Here is an 11235-nt window from a genome sequence, read left to right on the forward strand (position 1 = left end):
TCATTGTTCACCTCACACAGAGGTTCTTGGAGCCCAGTCCTTGACAATCAGACACCACAAGCCAACGGGCCTGGATAGAGCAGGATCCAGCTTCTCAGGAAACCCACCATCCAGCCATAAAATCCACTTTCCTCCCCAAGAGTCTAGGACAGTGATGTCGAACCTATGACACGCGTGTCAGAGGTGACACGCGAACTCATTTTTTTTGTTGATTTTTCTTTGTTAAATGGTATTTAAATATATAAAATAAATATCAAAACTATAAATCTTTGTTTTACTATGGTTGCAAATATCAAAAAATTTCTATATGTGACACGGCACCAGAGTTAAGTTAGGGTTTTTCAAAATGCTGACACGCCGAGCTCAAAAGGTTCGCCATCACTAGTCTAGGATTTCAATGTAGAGACCTCTTATTATTGATTCCCAGGTAAAGAATAGCCCAGGATTCCAGGTTTCAAAGTTCTTGGCTTTATAATGAAGAGGAAGGTAAAATTCTTTTCATTCTTTGTAGTGAGCCTACATTAAAAAAATCAGATAGCCCTGGTTGTGTGGCTCAGTTGGTTGGAGCATTGTCCTGTACACAGAAAGATTGTGGGTTTGGTTCCAGGTCAGGGCCTGTACAGAAGGCAACCGATCAATGTTTATCTCTCACATCTATGTTTTTCTCTCTCCCTTTCTCTCTCTAAAAAATCAATGGAAAATATCTTCAGGTGAGAATTAAAAAATTGAGACATAAGTAGATAGAGCAAATAGATGATAGCAAGCTACATAGACAGGTAGATGTGTGTGTATGTAATTATGTAGTAGTTTGGGTGTATGTATGTATTCATGTGTATATGAATTCTGTCCTTGATGAAGGGACAGAAAAAAATGGTACATATCTTTTTTAAAAAAGGTACTTTGTAATAATAGCATCTCAATAATGAAAGAAATCAGCTAGTAAGGCTATTAAAGGGTGGGACTTAAAATCAAGATGATTAATTCAACTTTGATTTCCCACAAATACTATTTGAAACCCAGAACATAATAGATCCTCACACAAAATTTAAAAATGTATGTGTGTGTGTGTGTGCGTGCGTGTGTGTGTGTTATAAATTGAAATAAAACTCACCAAAGAGGGTTCAATGTTCAGGATAGCAATAGAATACTAAGTAACCTTTTTAACAACAAACCAGCAATCAGGCAAATAAAAAATACCAAAAGAAGTTTGTAATTGCATCTTTACGTAACTACCCCTTTACTGCTCTGACAATGTTGGCATGTACATCGCTGGAATCAATTGTTCCCACATGCACCTCTAGGAGAAATTATCCGTGCTTCCATCTGGAACCATGTCTCACATCTGCTACTCCTCTCCAAAAATCCCCAAATTAGACATATATACAGAGAATAAAGCCAGGCAAATGGAAAAATAGAATAACAAAAGAATAAACAAAAATTCTTTGTTGTTATAAGGTGTTTACACCAAATCTTACTGTATTCTCTCTGTGATTTAGGCAGCCTAGTTTCTGCTTTCCACTACCACACTAGTGGAGTTGGAAAGGGTTGCTAACATAAGGAGACATTGGTCCCTTCAGTCCTGTTAGCAAAAGGGTAGGGCTTGCAACTGTTGGTCCCCCAGGGCCAGTCATGTGGCGCTGACAGATCTCCTTCATTGATGGTAGTGCCTGGGAAATGTTATCATTTTCTACCATTGATATAAAAAAGAAACGCCTCTGAATTTTCTCTACAGGACACTGAAAATCATGGTGGATGGGCTCTGTGGAACAACGGGATATCATTTAACACTATTAGATATAATATTCTTAGAACGATTAGCCTTTGTATCTCTGCATTCTATTGTGTTTTTTTCTCCATCTAGGAGAAGCTCCATTTTAATCTGTGTTACTTATTAACATCAAAATCATCAGTTGATTCATCTTTGAATGGCCCAGCAAGTCCCCCTTTCTCTTACTCTCCAGGCTGTAATTAATGGGCCAGGAAAAGAAAGGCTGGGAGAAAAGTCGTTATTTAAAGACATTAAAAACTGCAAGAAGACTTATAGATAGACATGAGTTGGGGCCATACTGGGACAGCAGTTTCTCCATTCAATAGTCTAGTCAGTAGGACTCGATTCCTACATACCCTGTGTTCTCTCTCTAGCCTTCATACCAGGTTGATGGGCAGCACATCTGTATACATATGAACTGTGAATGGAAACATGCATGACTTCACACATAATAGTATCTTGAAAGGCTTCACTATTTTTTTCTGGTTACTTATTTGCACAAATAAATGTCTTTCCATTTTTGTCAATCTAATTATTTTTCTAAAATAAAAAAGTAAGGTTCCCGCCACCCCCCCCCAACAATATGATTCATGTAGTTAATAGTGGTTTCCTTTCACTTAGCCACTTTTTTTCAGACCAATAACCCAATTTTACATTTTTTTATATACCTTCATGGCCCTGGCAAAAATCACTGCTTTAGAACTTCGTTATATATTTTTTCAAAACATGTATGTCTCGATCAAAATCTAATGTAGTAGTATAATATCTCAAAAAAGTTTAAACTAGTTATTGGGGTATGACCTTCTGGAAGTTGCTTTGGGGATTTTCTGTCAGCTTTATTTTCTAAGTGTCTAGTTATTTGGTTCCTGAAGTGAAGTTTTGAGATTTGACTTGTCATAAATCTGAAGTATCCCAGAATACACACACACACACACACACACACACACACACACACACTTTGAATAAAACTAGCCCTGTGAGTTTCACCTTTCTTTTTTCATTTATCATTGCTATAAAATGCACATGTCAAAGGAAATCTTTTCTTCAAATGTCTGTGTCATTGAAACAGCAAAGAAACCTTTCTCTCCTATGTGGGAAATTATTACAATTTTCCAAGAGACATATCTGAATTGTACTTGCAAACATTTCATATGTCTCTTCAAAGTTTCCTTTTCCTTTCATAATGGCATACCATTACCTGGGGTCTATTCTTCTGCCAAAGGCATTGTAATATCCTTCATGTTTTTGGTCTACATTTACTGAAGAAGAGTTACCAGTACTATTCATGGTTCATATAAATTTTGCTAAAATTAACTAAAACAATATAATAATGTATGTGCAACACATAGACATAATTTTATTTTATTTTTTTCAATCTTTAATTTCTTTATTGATTAAGGTATTACATATGTGACCTCACATAGACATAATTTTAGAAAAGGAAGGGAAGGGGAAAATTTCAAATACATAGAGTTTTGTTTTTCCACAATGAGGAGTGATTCATTAACATGAAACTTGCTTGTTTCTGTTTAATTCATATAGAAGAAATTCATTTAAACAATTGGAGATACTTATAGTATATTTTAAAAGGGTGAGTATATATGCACCCCCAAGTTCATTGCAGCATTATTTATAAGAGCCAAGACATGGAAGCAAACCAAGTATCCATCAATGGATGAATGGATAAAGAAAGGTGGTATACATATGCCATAGAATATTATTTAGCTATAGAAAAGAATGAAATCTTACCTTTTGCGACAACATGGATAGAGCTTGAGGGCATTATGCTAAGTGAAATAAGTCAGACAAAGAAATACAAATACTGCATGATTCCATTTATATGTAAAAACACAAAACAAAAACAAAATCCACAAGCTCATAGATAAAGAGAATGGCCAGAGGCAGAGATTTTGGAGTGGGTGAAATGGGGTGAAAGGGATAAAGAGGTACAAACTTCCCCTTTTAAGTCATGAGGATGTAATGTACAGCATGGTGACTTTAGTTGTTGATATTGTATTGCATATGTGAAAGTTTCTAATTTATCTTACAACTTCTAAAAGAGTTCTTTAAAATGAAATTAAATTAATAAAATAAAAGGAAGAAGATTATCTTAAGTACTTAGAATTTTCTTAAAATGTTTGTTACTTCATTCTTTTTGTTTTGCTCTTGATAGCTCACATTATAGATTTTATGATTATACTGTGTATGCTGACACAGGGCACAGATACACCACAATGCACATATATGTCTTCCAAGCACTGAAGACAAAGGATTATATTACCTACTTGATTCATCAAACAAATAAACTTTAATATTATTTTAAACATTGCTACAGATGCTAAAAAACTTTATCTCTACTTAACTTTGCCTCCATAATTACATAATGGGACCAAATTAATGACTTGAGGACTGAAATGGGGGTTTCTCCCATTGTTGGCCCTTTAAGTGAAAATTCCACACACATTCCTGAGTTGTTTACATATTGAAGTCACCTGCAAGTATCAGTGTCTAGTCCAGGACATTGCCCACAGTCCTTATTCCCTCTATCCGAAAGCTAGGTCCTCTACTTTGGGCCCCTGAATTAATCTCTGGCATCTTTCAGGATTTTCGTAAGATTTTCTCTCCATTTAGCTTCATGTCTGATAGTGGTAGAGATAGAACTTTAGGTGGAAAACACCCTCCTTCTGACCTAGCCTTGTTAAGATACCCTCTGCCAGGAGAGGGTTACTCATAAACGGAGGGATTGGACTTTGCTTTGTTGACTAACGCTCTTGGAGAAAAAATATGGTTATGAAGGCAGAGACTGAGAAATTTAAGGGTAGGGGGAAATGTAGGATTTCATGTGGTTAATTTCTGAATAATAAATACATGATTTAAATTATTTTAAGTGTTCTGCTATTTGGAGAGCATTCTGAGAAAATGCAACCTCAAGCAAATTGTCCATTTTCTTGGTCTAGTTTTTCATTATCAATACATTTTTAATGTAGGTCAAATAATGGAACATCTAAATCAAAGATGGCAAAGTTACCTCTGTTTTATTTTTCTATCTTCAACTTAGAACAGGCAGAAAGTAGGTCTGTTCGGTCTCATTCATGTAGCCTGCATTCAGGTTCAGCTTTGAGTTTTTGTTTTCATTTTTCCTTTGGTCCTTCCCTTCTAGGCATTCACTAGACTCACCCAGATCAAAGTAACTCACCAGGTAAACTCATCAAGACACCTCTGTATGCCCAGAAGTATATGAATGATCCCTGTGACTTCATTATTATTAAGTTTAAAGAAAAGATTTTGAAAGAGAGAAACAGTAATCCTAGTTTTCCATGAGATTTAATTTACAACATAATGATAATGGTGTAAACACTCACTAAGGGCTGTAACTGAATTATGCTGCAACTTAATTTAAAATTTAAAAAGATGATGGAATTAGAAATGTGTGGAATGGAGGAGGAGAGACAAGAAGGATAAAAGCTATCTCCTTACACTTCACAGTCAGAAATCAATAAACAAAACTGAAAAATCAAGAAGTAACAATGCGAGCAGGTTATATTGAGCTGTGGACATAAATACCCAAAGAACCTACTTAAGGAATTCAAAAGAATTGCTTCAGGGGGGAAGGAAATAGAGAGGCTCTGAATGATGTTTTTCTTAACCAATCTAATAAAGCTACATGTATATGGCTACATGTATATGTGATTTTAATAAAAATAAAAACTTAGAAAGATTGGGAAGAAGGAAGGAAATATAATGGGAGAGGAGGAGACAAGGGGAGAAGAGAAGATAGGGAAAAAGGATAATGAAATAAAGAGAAAATAGGAACCATCTGGAGGCCAGAAAGGCCATGTTTTTATCAAATGATATGAATTTTAATGTTAGAGATATCAAACAGGATGTAGAATAATATAATGTAATTATTAGAAGAACAAATTTAAGGTCATATTTTATAATCTATCCAATTAGTACGATTTTATTGGGCCCCTTTATCCCCTTTTCTATGGGAAAAAAGCCCTACTAAAATTCTCTCTTGGAATAAATCTAATTCTTGGCTGGCATTCTATCATGACCAGAATGAAGAACAGTAGGTCTTCCAGGTTTGTCCATTGAGATAAAGCCTTGTCATTGTTCTACCATTGTGAACTGGATGTGATCCTGGAGGTCATTTTTTTCATGATTTCAGATTGGGCCTATGTTTAGCTTAGGCCAGTCTTTAATTTGGTCAGTTCTTGAGATAATTCTTACTTTACTATTATTTCAAAAATCTTATTCATGAGATATTTTACTCATCAGTTATATTTTAGCATGTATTTTTCTTTCCTTGATTGATTGCAAAATTCCATCCATTTAGAGGATAAGGCAAAAGTAGGTTTACAGTTGTGAAGACGTGAGTTTATTCTTGTATTATTATTTATTAATTATTGTATTATTTTCCATGCAAACAACTGTAAACCTGTTTTTACCCCACCCTGTATAATTAACTAGGAAACCTGTAGAGTTTAGGATAATGTCAAAATTTCCAATACGGGCTGAGGGGCTATACTGTATAACTATAGGAATTAACCAATGTATCTAAAATGTGACTTCCATCTAAAGAATTTGCATATATCATTGTGTTAAACAACACCCCTTTGTTTATAAGAACATCAACTCTTTCAGCATAAGCATGAACAGTTAGATAAGTAAGTAAGTAAATAAATAAATAAAAAGTTAGAATTTTTTCTTGGACCCAAAATATGTGATACACAATTGTATGCAGACAAGCTTTACACAAATGCTGTAAGAAAAGACACCCTTTTCTCTGGGATCTTAAAGTATTTATTTCTGTCTCTCAGCGTGCAACTGCCTCATTTTTTTCTCTGGGTAGACTAACTTTCTCCGCCTTTCCATCCACCCAAGTACAGCTTTTTAGGAGCATGTATACAGGGGTCTGTAGAGAATAATTAATTGTAGGAATCCCAGTTTCCAGTCTCTAGGAGAGAGCACCTTTCCCAGTTTGCATCTGAAATCCACAGAGTTCAAATGTTGATCCTTTTATTTTTACTACACTGACCTTTTAACCACTCTCTTATGATTTATTTATTTGGTTTATTATTATAATTGTATCAACAACAGAAATATTTTCTATTTATTTTTCCAATTAATTTTTCATGTTGAAAACAAAACATTAAAATTTAATAATACAGAAGAAATATTTACATAACTATTACTTCTCCCATAAAATAGTTTCTATTTATATTCTGCTTTATTCTGTTACATTATAGGGTTGTTTCCCAACCAAACACTTCCTGATTCACTCCTCCAATTTTATGCTACTCTTTATCTTCTTTTATCTAATTAATTTTGTCATTCATTCAAAAATATTTGTTGACATTTCTAATATGTGTGAGGCCCCATTTTGAGAGCCACAGAAAGAACAGAGAAAAGATCCTGTGTTCCATGGAAGTTAATTTCCAGTGGTGGAGAAAACCAACAGCAAGTCAGTAAACAAATAAAATACTATATAATAAAGAGGTAATATGCAAATCAACCCTCACGCCATAACACCATCACAAGATGGCAGCGCACACAGCGGGGGCAGGGCAGTGGGGGCGGGGCCGGCACCACTCCATGCAGCCTGAGGCGGGGCATCAGGGCGGCACTCCAGGACTCGGGGCCATCCCTTGCGCGCTGGCCACGCAGGGCGGGATTCCAGGACTTAGGGGGGTCCCATGGTGCAGGGAGGGGAGAAGGGGCCCTGGGTCTCGTGCGATTTCGCGCATGGGTCACTAGTAAACAATAAAATAGAGATATGTTCTCTGCTGAGAATTAAATACTATGATGTTTTACAGAGTGATTGAATGTCACTTCTGAATAATCAGATCTGAATGACAAGAATGGACTAAACATGTTGAAACCAAAAGGAAGATCATTCCATGCATAAGACAAGGTTAGATGAAAGCCAGACACAGGCCCTATGTCAGAAGGTAGCTTGCATATTGCTGGAACCTCAGGAAAGTCTGTGTAGATGGGTGTCACAGAGAGGCCTAGAGATGAGTTTGGAGAAGGAGGCAGGGGGTCTGACTTCTGTAAGCCAGGGTGGGAATCTAGCTTTTATTCTAATATAGATGAAGGCATTGCAGTATCTTAAGCAATGAAGTGGCAGGGTTGAACTTACATTCTTAAAATATTGACTCTATAAATATGTGTAAAATGGAGTTAGCAATAAAGCAAATTTGGGGGAGAGGGGTGATTTGGTTTTCCTTGTGAGTATGTATATAGGGGTGTTTGTGTGTGTCTGTGTGTCTGTGTGTGTGTGTGTGTGTGTGTCTTTTCTAATATAGTTACAAACTTAGTGAAAGATATCTGGACTTCACATAGGCAATTATCAAACCTCCTCTGATTTTATGCTGACTTATTATAATGTCAACAATTTCTAAAGTAAAACTCAAAAGTCTTCATTTTCCACATGAATTTTAATGTTGCTGTCCACTGGACATTTACTCCTTTGAAAATGATTGTATGGTGCCTGCGATGGTCCAGAACTCCTATTAACTATACTGTTAACACAGCTTGCTGAGCAAGACCCAGAGTCTGTCTGCAGACAGCTGGCCATTTAATGAAAAATTTGAAAACTCTCTAACCTCCCTAGGAGACAATTTAAAATCATTAAACATAGGTGCTTCATCTGTTTTAAGTATATGTAAACCATGCACTCTACTAGAGAAGGCATAACAAAAAATGAGATGCCTTGCCGGGAAAACTGATGCTTCTTTGTGGGACAATGGATGGTCTCCATAGCTGCTGGCAAGGCACAAACTACCTGCTCTTAAAGGTGTATTGTCAGTACCTGTGAACACCTTTATTTAATTAATGATGTTTTCTGTTACAGGTAGTGTTTCCAAAGATTCCACAGCCAAGTAAACTTCCTAAGCAGATAGTATATAAACCTTTCTTGCTAATTTTTAGCAAATAATAAAGGGTATGTTAAATCCTTTTTTTAAAAAAAGTACATTGTTTAATTCAGTTTTCTGTTATCACTAACCTAAAGCATCAAAAGATATTTTTCCCCAAACTTCACATATTCCACACAGATTCTTATTGACACTGTGGGAACCATGGTCCTTTTGATCTACCAGTCCCTCCCGACACACACACACACACACACACACACACACACACACACACAATCAATGCTCCATGTACAACAACATGTGCAGATAGCACTGTATGTGAGAGTGTGTGTATTTTGTTTTGTTCTGCTTTAACTTGAAGTGAGTCACAAGAAGCAGTATTCAATACCAGGGAAAAAATAACTCATTTATTTTCCTACAAGAGTCAAATTTGAAGAATTTCTGAAGATTCTTAAAAGAATAAAGTTACCATTTATGGACATGCATTGTTTATCACTACAAAATGAACAGATCGCATTAGTATTGTGACTCTTAAAACACAGATGTTCTAATGTAAGCATCTGAATTGAATTTAGCTATGAGATTATGAAAGTATTATTAATCTTTTAAAAATAAAGAGTATTAATAAAAGATTATTAAAGTGAAATGTATTTGGAGACTTTACCCCCTGTCTGACAACCGACTTTTATTACCTTTTTATCTAATTAAAGTTTCTAATCACATTTTGGTCTGTGATAAAAAGTACAAAATTTAAAATTCCACAGTTATGATTATTAAACTTGGGGCATTTTATCATTAAATTCTCTGCTGCTAGTCATCAATGCTTTGATGGATAATCATATCAGTTAAGAGATTGTTTCCATTCCCCATAGGTGTGGGTATAAGTGAAGCATGAGCAGTGGGATTTTTGTGATATAAAACACTTCCTATTAAATCAAACCCTGCGCACCTGGGAAATCAAATTTTAGCTCAGCCTTTATTTATTATGACACTCTGTGACTTCTGTTTTATTGATTCAGAATGAGAAAATCATTTAAATATACTTGCCACATTAAAGGGTCACTTAAAATTACTCCTCTTGAAGAGTATTATTAGCAATATATTGAAAAACCTCCTTCCCTACCACCTCTCTTTACCTAACATATGATTTTCTGCAGTGAGCTATTTCATGTTGGCGAACATTGCTGTTGTTGGAACATCCTTCTGAGTCAGACCTTCTTTTGTCACTGAACTTCCGCCCCCCAAATAGGAAGTTGGGTGTTTTGTGTGTGTGTGATTGTGTGTGCGCTCGCGTACGCATGTGTTTGTAATCTGCAAACACCCTCACTTTGTTTCAATCCAGTTTACTTACTGTCAGACTTCTAAAGGTTTTTAGAACATGTAAGAAAAGAAAGTATGACAGTTAAGTAGCTAAAAAGACTCAAGTCCAGCCAGTGTGCTCAGTAGTTAAGTGTCTGACCTATGACCCAGGCAGTCACAGTTTGATCCCTGGTCAGGGCACATGCCTGGGTTGCAGACCCAAACCCCTGTAGGAGGCATGTCGGAGGCAGCCAATCGATCAATGACTCTCTCTCATCATTGATGTTTCTCTCTCCCTTTCCCTTTCTTTCTCTGAAATCAATAAAAATATATTTTAAAGAAAGTCTCATACCTTAGAAAGCATTCATTAAAAATAAAATATAAAAATAAAAAGACTCAGAAAATAAAAGAAAAAAAATCAAAGTCTGGGACTTGAAGCCAAACCCAGGAAAGACTGGAGTTTTCCAGTGAAAATACCTGTCAAAAAGTTCAGAGAACTTTACTTGACAGGAGAATTGTATTCCATGAAAACATACTGTTCACAAACAGGGAGAGTTCAAGCCCAAAGCTGGTATGAAGTTCAAAGACATAACATTACAGACTGGCTTATAGAGTGAAAATGAGGAAACTATTTAATCTTTACAATGATTGGTTATTCTAATAGCGGTCTCCAGATGGTGGAAACTGGTGAAAAGTGATTATCTTGTATCAGTTTAGGAAGATGACTTAAGTTCTGTTTATAACTATCAGAGGCATTTACAAGAAATAACCTAAGTTTTGCTTATGTGCATAAAATGAGCTCTATTTAGTTTTGCTTACATGGCTTAAATGGTTTTGCTGCTTGGGGGATTTTGAGGTCTGGTCTCTGTTTGATTTTAGCATATGGAAGAAATCTAAAATTCAAAACCAAGGTCGTGCATGTAAGAACATAAATAGACATGTTATCTTTCCATAACAGATCATCTCTAGAGCACTTTTCCTAGTAGAAATCATAATTGCATCCATCAGTTGCACTGGGGCAGTATCATCATGCTGATAACGCACCTGCGTCCCTGCCAATCCCATTGCCCCAGAAACTGGGGGGAAATCCTGGCTTCACAACCATTCTGCCTCTGAGCCTGTGCAACAGCCACTATCTCCATGGCAATCTGTATTTAAGACAGCCAGCCAATCTTCACCTTTTTTAAAGTTTATGTTTATGCTTTCATGTAGCTCTACTTGGAAAATATATCCTTTAATCACTTTTCCCTCCTTTGGCCAACTCAGTAAGACAGGTTTCATCTAATT

At 36.0% G+C, this 11235-nt stretch overlaps 1 protein-coding gene across 1 annotated transcript in view; it reads left to right on the top strand.

Annotated features, from left to right (window-relative positions):
- GALNTL6 (polypeptide N-acetylgalactosaminyltransferase like 6) overlaps nt 1–11235 on the top strand; it is a 915183-nt gene that overhangs the window by 582490 nt on the left and 321458 nt on the right. The gene's annotated exons all lie outside the window — the stretch shown is intronic.

The sequence above is a fragment of the Myotis lucifugus genome, unplaced genomic scaffold, assembly GCF_000147115.1.
Source record: "Myotis lucifugus unplaced genomic scaffold, Myoluc2.0 scaffold_1, whole genome shotgun sequence".
Classification (NCBI taxonomy): domain Eukaryota; kingdom Metazoa; phylum Chordata; class Mammalia; order Chiroptera; family Vespertilionidae; genus Myotis; species Myotis lucifugus.